Below are 9,201 nucleotides of genomic sequence, written 5' to 3'. Positions count from 1 at the left end.
TCTATGCGCATTCATTCGTACATTTAGCCTGAGGTCGCATTTAATATTGACCAATCATAGTCCTTGTTGTTCGCGCTATTTAGGGCCAAGGACAGTGGATATTATGTCCGAAAAATGTATACGTGTAAAATCAATTTAAGTATCCAAATAGTGGTAGATCTACCCCGACAAGACTGACCACCGCCGGGCGGCGACCGACCGACCATGTGGTCAGCCTGTTTGGACAGGAGGACATGGGCAACTGACCACTGCCATAGCTTAGTCAGTTGCCTCTGGTCAGAACTGACCATTACTGTACAACTGACTGTAAGGTTTATATATATTATTCACGCGACACCAAACTGACCGGTGGAAATGTATTACAAGTACGGTCAACTTTCTACCATGATTTGATTTTAATCAGATATACCGTATCTACAAAGTTACCAAAGTCCCTTAATTTATCCAACAGTGAACATGTCAAAATCTTCCCTTTTTTTAGGAAGAAAATATTAATGGGTTGCAAATCTATGCTAATTTATATCGTAAGTATTTATACGATTAAATCTATGCCATATGAAGCTAACCAGACTTTAGCTTCACGACTTGTTTGACCGTACAACATGCTGTCCGTCAGGTATCGATCTCACTCCCTATTAGCCGAAAAATAACACATGTCCGAATCGTTATAATTACTGATGTAGTTTGTTCGTAATAATAAGGCCAGCCAGTCGATCACGAGGTAGACTCCATTGTAGATTCGCAGTTTGTTCATAAGGTAGATTTCCTGCTCGATACGGTGTATGTAACTTCATCATATTGGCATTTGTACATTTAAAAAAAACACTAGCAGATTATGTAAATATCAGTTTAATATGGAAACGTTTCAGGTTGATATATGTATTTTTTTTAAATAAAGAATCTACATTGTATCAATTTGTTTTTGAACCAATATTTTACATATTAATACATGTTAAGGGTACGTGAATAAAAATCAAGATATTTGAGAGAAATAATAATAATAAAAATAGTATTGAAGTTGTTTTAATAAAAGGTCTTTAATTACCAAAAGCATCTATACGTAGATTCAATGTGAATTTTTCACCGATATTTCATTATTGATAGAAGATGTAGATTTTTAATCTTTTTTTTTTTAAATAAATACTACGATGAATAAACATCAACATAGATGAACAAAATATTAAAATCTTACAGAATTGCTGTAATTAAAAGAAGCATTTGTATAGTTCCGCTTTTATTTGTATTAATATTTTACTATGACAGACGAAGTATATAGATTTTAAGCTTTGTCTAATACACGTGATTAAAATTGTAGAAACATATCGACCGAAAGTACTTTTTATTTCCTGTATATCAAAGAGGATATTCAACGAGAGACAAATTATTTCATTGTGATGTTTATCCTAAAAACATATTGTGACGTCACATATCGTATGAAATTGTTTCATGTTTTGAAATTATCTAAAAAATAACTGTTTGATAGTGATGAATTGACAGTGTGTGGTGTCTACCCTGCATTCATAGCTCGTATGTCATTATGTGTCGTGGTAATATTAAAATCAGAATCATGAAAAATATAAAAAAAATCTGCCGCAATATTAAATAAAGAACCATGATAATATATAAAAACCTGCCGTTATATTAAAATAAGGACCATGCTGATATATAAAAACCTACCGTTATATTAAAATCAGAATCATGAAAAATATAAAAAAAAATCTGCCGCAATATTAAATAAAGAACCATGATAATATATAAAAACCTACCGTTATATTAAAATAAGGACCATGCTGATATATAAAAACCTACCGTTATATTAAAATAAGAACCGTGATCGAATATATCAAAATCTACGGTAATATTAAATTAAGAACCATGATAATATATATAAAAACCTACCGTTATATTAAAATAAGGACCATGATGATATATAAAATCTACCGTTAAATTAAAATAAGAATCAGGGGAAATATAAAAACCTACCGCAATATTAGAATAAGAACCATGATGATATAAAAAAAATCTATCGCAATATTAAAATAAGAACCATGATCATATATATAAAAATCTACCGCAATATTAAAATAAGAACCATGATACTCATATTGATTACGTTGCACATTTGAATGGTGTGATAGCTATTAGGAAGAATAACACACACATTTGAGGTTATATAGCCATTAGAAAAGAAAAAGAAAAAAATATATATATATATGTATAAAAATGAAAAATTGAAAGAGGACCGGTCCGGAACCTAATCGACCTCAATTACTTGATGTAAAAAGGCTGATCAGGTTCCGTATCAGACCTTTTGTTGATTAAGTATATTTCCATCTTAATGGCTAAACTTAAATGCCTGTGGAAAGACAGGTATGGTATCTGTTGTTATTTGTCGTATCAAGTACTTTTACACAGCACGAGGAACGGTATCTGTTGTTATTTGTCGTATCAAGTACTTTTACACAGCACGAGGAACAACTGGTAGTAGTTATTAGTCAGGCGTCTGTGACAGAGGTGTAAAACGATGTGTAAAGACAAGCTAGGACACATGTCGGACCGTGTCCAGCCGTGTCAGCCCTGACCCGAGGTACCGGTCCCGTGGGTATAGTGTTAGTACATGCCACGTAACGCTGCCCGGGGGGTACTAACTTCCTTGTTATCGACCATCTATACTCTACTAACAATAAAGTTACCAAAATGTCATTTTCTATTAAATTGTATTACCTGTGTCTGATAACATCGGAATGTGATAGAATCGCCAGTATGCACCTCCCTCTTTCATTTGATATAGTGTATACGGAGTATAAGCCCTTTAGGTCGGCACATTTGAAAGTGAACAACTAATATTGGTAATTGACAGGGTGGCGATCGTGTTTACTGATTTAAAATTTGTTTCATTGAAATCAATTCATTTCACGACATTTCATGCAAAGGGTTGGGTTTTCTTTACGTTTATTTATTGAAACCCCTATAATTTTTATACCGTTCAAACAATACGAATATTATATACGTTAATACAATATGTGTATTGCCTTGTTGTACGGAAATATTATTTCTTTGATTCCCTGAGATTAATCGGAAAAACTATTACTCTCGGGGGAAACAAAGAGGCATGTTTCCCTATCATAAGGGCGATACACAAATATATGACATCGAATCAAAACAATAGCACAATAGTCAAGATGATCTGGTTGACGTGCTCAGATGAACGGTCTCTTGCAGATTTGTCCAGAAAGGCTCCGAATAAGAGGAAGCGAAACGATGTTTTAAATCCTCGTCATGCGATAATTAGCCCAGTGAGTTTTTGTTGTCCATCATTCACGTGTCCCTACCACAGGTGCTTGCATGGATGAAACAGTAATTTAAGTGATTATAGTATGGCACGTCAAGTCAAGTACATTTTATTTAAAAGTCGGTGCATGGTTAAACAAGTGAGCACAAGCCTATGGAGGGTTTTTACAACCGACCATATAACAAATAAAAACGGAGGTAGCATGATATAAAACATAACAAGCATGCAAATCTATGACACTGTTAAAACACACGCATTGTTAAACATAGAAAAGATAGGTAGTGTGATTCCAAAATGAAAACGTCATGAAAACGTCGTGTTTACTTCTTTGTTAGCCAAAATATTGTCATCACACGTGACGTCATACTATGAACAAACATAAAAACCATATCATATTACGACAGGAGCCTGTGTTCCCTACAGAAGTTATCATGTTTTTTCCAATGCCTCCGCTAGGGGTCGACGCTGGCACCACTGCCTTTCTACCGAATGAGCTACAGAAAATCATCCCTTGGTGAATCGGAAGATTACCGTAAGGTATAATAATAACTTATCTTCTGCTGGGTAATCGAATTACTTGTTAGTGAAGCGGACGTAAACCCACTCAAAATAAAACAAACGCACAATAACTTTTAGCATTGAAATAGAGAAGGGACCCATAAGCTTGTCAGTACTTCGAATTCATGTTAGCCTTGTAATAATTTAGGGACCCTTGTCAGTACTTAATGTTTACCTATTAGCTTTGCTTTAAGGTATATATATCAGACACTGCGAACAAAATAACCTTTTCCATGAGATTTTAAGTAATAGTACTTCTGTACATTATAGATATGAGTTATTTTATAGACTGAAAAATACCTCATTTCTGGAAACATATATATAGTTTCAACGTCCCTCATGCTATAGCAACAACGCGTCGAGTACTATCCATATATGTTGCACTCATTTTTTATATCATTATATATATAGCATATTTAACATCTTTTAGGTTACTTTTATAAAGAACTCGCTAAAATCATCAAAAAAATCATACAAATTTATGCTTAAAACCATAACTTAAGGAAGATGTTATGAAGTAGGTCTGAGTGAGGTTTGTAATTTCTACTACTACTTATATAACACGCTGTCTAGCCGTGCCGCGAAAGGATTATTCTAAACAATTCATTTATGTACTGTATCATTGCGTAAACGTACGTCGGCTGGTTTGTGCCATTTCGTCATTTCGCCTCGAATTGACGAGGATTAACAAGCGCAAGTCTTTTTGGAACGAAAGGATAAGGATTAACTAACTGTCTATCTGTTGTTGTTCCATCGAATTAAAAATGACCTAATCCCGTCTGCAAGAGTCCTAACATTACGGAGGGAGAGTGGTGAATTACGGTTTAAGCTGTAAATAAACAAATTCCCTGATAAACTGAACGAAATCGAAAGTTGAACTTGAACAGCCGCTTAACTGAAGAATGTACTAAATAGTTTTCATTGAATTGATTTGATGTATTTTTTTCTGCTTTCTAGTGTATTTCGTCTTCGGACATTCCTTCTTTGAAGTATTTCTCATACTTTTGATTCCATTCTATGTCGTTAGCAGACCTTTACTTATCTATCATGGTATTCAAATCTACATTGGCTTTTCATTTCTGCGATCATCAATATCTGCCTCCAGACTTTTGTTTATGAGATCCACATTTTTGCCATAGGCTCAGCCTCATCACTCCCTGAATCTTGATGCTGCTAGTGCAGATGCTTGCCGCGTCTACTACTGCTACCGTTAATGCCTAAGCTGCTTTTGAGGATCCTACCTCATCTTTTGTGGATTGCTCTGCTTCTTATGTTGGCGAAAGGTAAGTCATAGAGTTCTGATGGGTACTCTGGCTCCTCATCTATAATATACCCATCACCTAGAACTGTCGTAATATCAGCCAGGCAATGTTCTGGGTTGGGAGGGGTCGCTACATGACCCAACCAAGCACGTCTAAGCTACTGGTTTGGTTTTGCCATTGCCACGGACGTACGGATTATTGGCCTCAGCAAAGCAAAGCCTAATCATCGATTCTGATACATAAAGTGCTGATCGAGGTCGGTGAGCAGTTTGAATCTTAAGCGCTGCTTACCAGACCAGTCCACGAACGATGTAAACGAAAATAGTAGCACCGAGTCCATACAACCTTAGATATACATTTCTAAAATTCTCAAACATATCACGAATGCCCAGAACATCTGTCATGACACATAACATTCGGAATGATCGCCAAGATTTTGTATGACAAATTGTTTCCAGCCTTCGAGCACGTGATCGTACTTTCGGTTAATGCCCCTGTCGGACTTGCTTCTCTTGGCGATCATTCGATTCCTGAAATCGTGTTTGGAGCATCAAAGTATACTTGTTTTATTTGAGAAGAACGTTGATATTCTCATCACCAAAATGTTGTGTCTTGTGTTTAAATTTGTCTTTACCTTCAACGGATACATTTTGATTATTCTCAATTTCTCAAATGATGTCCCACTGGACCGGAAGCTGTAGAACCCTATGGGAAAAAAATAACTTCTCCATATATTTCAAACATAAGCTAAACACACCGATAGCATACGAAAAACTACTATATCTTATACTAAACTGTTCAACACGATATTTCTTAAAAGTTGTCCTTGGTGTCGTAGGCATTCGGAACTCCTTTAATTGTACCCATAAACTGTAAGTACTATATGGAAATGAGATACGTCAGTTGTAGCGCGGAAACTTTATTGATTTACGAATATTAGTGTGTGACCTAGTTAGACATATTAAGCATACAGCAGGAGAGCTACTATTTAAAGGTAGAAACCATCGCATCGCACGGCGCAAAATAAAAAGTTCTTCACTCGTGGGTTCTAGAAGGTTCCAGGAGAACACAACGATCCGGTTGAAACCGGTTTCGGTATTTTTAAACGTGATTTTAATACTTCAGCATTCACACTTGTAGTATAGGATATAATCGCTGTCGATAGTCTTATCGACAACGGCTTTAATTCTAAAAATAGAACCAACCTGCACATGCAAATATGTACCCTATGTGTTGTTCTCTTTTTTATTTCAGAATCGTATCATATCAAAATTATGATAATTGTTATCTACCCAAATGCGTACTTTTCGAGGGTCAATGGAACGTTTTGAGAAGTTTGGTGGCCGTGAAAAGGGCCAATTTGGAAATGGTGTACATATATATTGCTTAAGAATGTTGTCCACGGATACGACAAGCCAGCTGGATATCCTTGGGCGTGGATAGCGCACAGGTTCGAGTCCTCGAAAAGTCCGACCATGTAAGCTTCGCTAGCCTCCTGAAGAGCCATGACATCAGGGCTCTGGAACCTCAGGTCGGTCTTGAAATCCTGGGCGATTTCACGGACTAAACGTTGGAACGGCATTTTCCTGGTGAGGAGCTCGGTGCTCTTCTGGTACCTTCGGATTTCACGGAGGGCGACTGTCCCTGGCCTGTACCTTACAGGTTTTCTTACGCCTTTGAACGACTTGGACAATACGCATACGTTTTCGCATGGCTTTCCTTACAGTGGATTTACGGGGGAACTGCTTAGCACGAGCCATTGTTGGCGTATTCTATGCGAAGTTCGATGACTGAACGACGACCGTGGGCAGAGCTATTTTTGTGATCTACTTTATTCGGATATGTTAGCACGTTTCTGATCGGTTTATTTTCACGAAATTTCAAACCTTGTTTGTGTTTTCGCACCAGACAGCAAGTTGAAGAAAATATGTCATTTTTACTGTTAAACGATTTGATTATGACGCCTTTTCGACCTTGTAATTACGTATACATGCAGCTATGACGCGTACTGATTATAGGAAGCTATATATAATTACATATCTAAACGGGATGTGTATTCGGATCTGTATAGGTTTAATGGGATTGTTATTTCTCAACGTTATATGCTTAATGCCGATCATGCAAACAAAAGATGAACAAATTACTGACCAGCTCTGATTAGTCCTCTCTCATCCCGTTATCGATATAGTGATGCAAGGGGAGTAACTCCCATATGAGGTGAATTGCAAAATAACCACGTGCACAAGAGGAACACACCCCATTCCCCCTCTAAACGCAGTGTTGCACAAAAAATACTTCTTTAAACTCCCCGGGATTCTGACTGTCAGAAGTCCCTAGCCATAAAATGGCATGGATTTAACCTAACAGTTTTTGTAATCAGACCATGCAACACTAAGATACATGTAGTTTGTGGAATTGGTGTCGAATTTCAGTGCTTGCTAAAAGGTCCTTTCTATCTATAGAAAGTAAGTTAAAGGTTTCAGAACTAATGAATACGAACAATGGTAAGATTTAAGACTTAATACAAATTTATCAAAATTCTGTTTTAAAATGTCGTAAAATCTCACATTATTTGTCCTCCAAACAAATTACATTTCAGCCTGTATACCGTTTTAATTATATGTTTTCTCTGTACATTTATAATTTTCTTAAAGATACATTGACGTTGAAAGTTGAAGCTGATAGTTAGAATGGAACACTAAAAGGGTATATCTGAAAGTCCAATGCAATGAGTTGGATGCTACTATTGGTAAATATATATATATTGTAGTGTGGTCGATTGGCGCAGTGGATACTAGTCCGAATTATTCTGACGTTTTATCGACTTTTTTCATTTCGGTCTGTCGTCGATTAACGTCAGAACTCCGGCCCTCTATAATATGCGGAAAATATGCGACCCGCGCCCGGAGCGCACTTCAAACTGATATTTTAGAAACAAATCGTCACTTTCACACACATGTCGCACATGGATCGAAAGATCTGTTCTTTATGTACCAGATGAACATACATAGCATGCCTCAAACAACCAATACAATCACTAAAAACATATTTTTTCAAACTTATTCTGTTTTACTCTAGTTTTTTGGTAGCCCCGCCTTCTAATGTCACATGACTAAAATCTCGCCTGCCTACGTCATAATGTTGGGAATCAAGTCATGTGACATTGCTCATGGCCTAATTCCCATTAAAAAAAATGGGTTGGTATAGAAAACGTTGGAAAATACTTTTCGTAATGTTTTTTGAAACATGTTATTGATACCACCTAGTGCATAAAGAATAGATCTTTCGATCCATGTGCGACATGTGTGTGAAAGTGACGATTTGTTTCTAAAATATCAGTTTGAAGTGCGCTCCGGGCGCGGGGCGCATATTTCCCGCACATTATAGAGGGCCGGAGTTCTGACGTTAATCGACGACAGACCGATATCAAAAATGTCGATAAAACGTCAGAATAATTCGGACTAAGTGGATACATGTAACGCACTCGCCTCAGTTTCTGCTATTGGAAATAGCGGCCCGTGCAAAGCGGCCGGGGTTCGATTCCTGATTACTATATATTGAAATAAGTTGTTTCATACATTGATAATTGTTGTAAAATATATAAAGTATATATGAAACAGAAAAAAAACATCCAAAGTCCTTATGATGGTAGAAGGTACTAAGAAACTATTGTCATTTGTTTTATAAAGTATATATATATATATGCTATACTTTTAACAATATTTGACATGCCATAATGTCACAGCAGACGTTTTAATGATTGTTAAAACCGTGAAACAATGTCAATGGCCGAGTCTGTTTTTGAGGTAAATGTTATTCCGTGGATCATTTCACAACGTTTGCCAACACGGACATTGAACAACACAATTTATTAAAAAAAAAAACACGTTGTTCCAGAACTAGAAATCACCAGAAACTCCAATGTTTGGATTTCTTTTTGCCACGATTTCTTAAAAACAGGAACTTATTTTGATCTTTTCTTTGTAAGTAATTGAAGAAAAACATAGACAAGAATTACCTTTCAACGAAAAGTACATTAAAGCAAGATACACTGTACATGTAATTAGTATTTACATGAAGTTGAGAGGG

General features: G+C 36.3%; 1 pseudogene; it reads right to left on the bottom strand.

Annotated features, from left to right (window-relative positions):
* Positions 1–6,416: 6,416 nt before the first annotated feature.
* Positions 6,417–7,916, bottom strand: LOC110447649 (annotated as a pseudogene).
* Between the last annotated feature and the right edge of the window lie 1,285 nt (positions 7,917–9,201).

The sequence above is a fragment of the Mizuhopecten yessoensis genome, unplaced genomic scaffold (genome assembly GCF_002113885.1).
Source record: "Mizuhopecten yessoensis strain PY_sf001 unplaced genomic scaffold, ASM211388v2 scaffold3555, whole genome shotgun sequence".
Taxonomy (NCBI): domain Eukaryota; kingdom Metazoa; phylum Mollusca; class Bivalvia; order Pectinida; family Pectinidae; genus Mizuhopecten; species Mizuhopecten yessoensis.
Note: the sequence above shows the minus strand (reverse complement) of the source record. Positions and strands in the feature narration are given on the sequence as shown.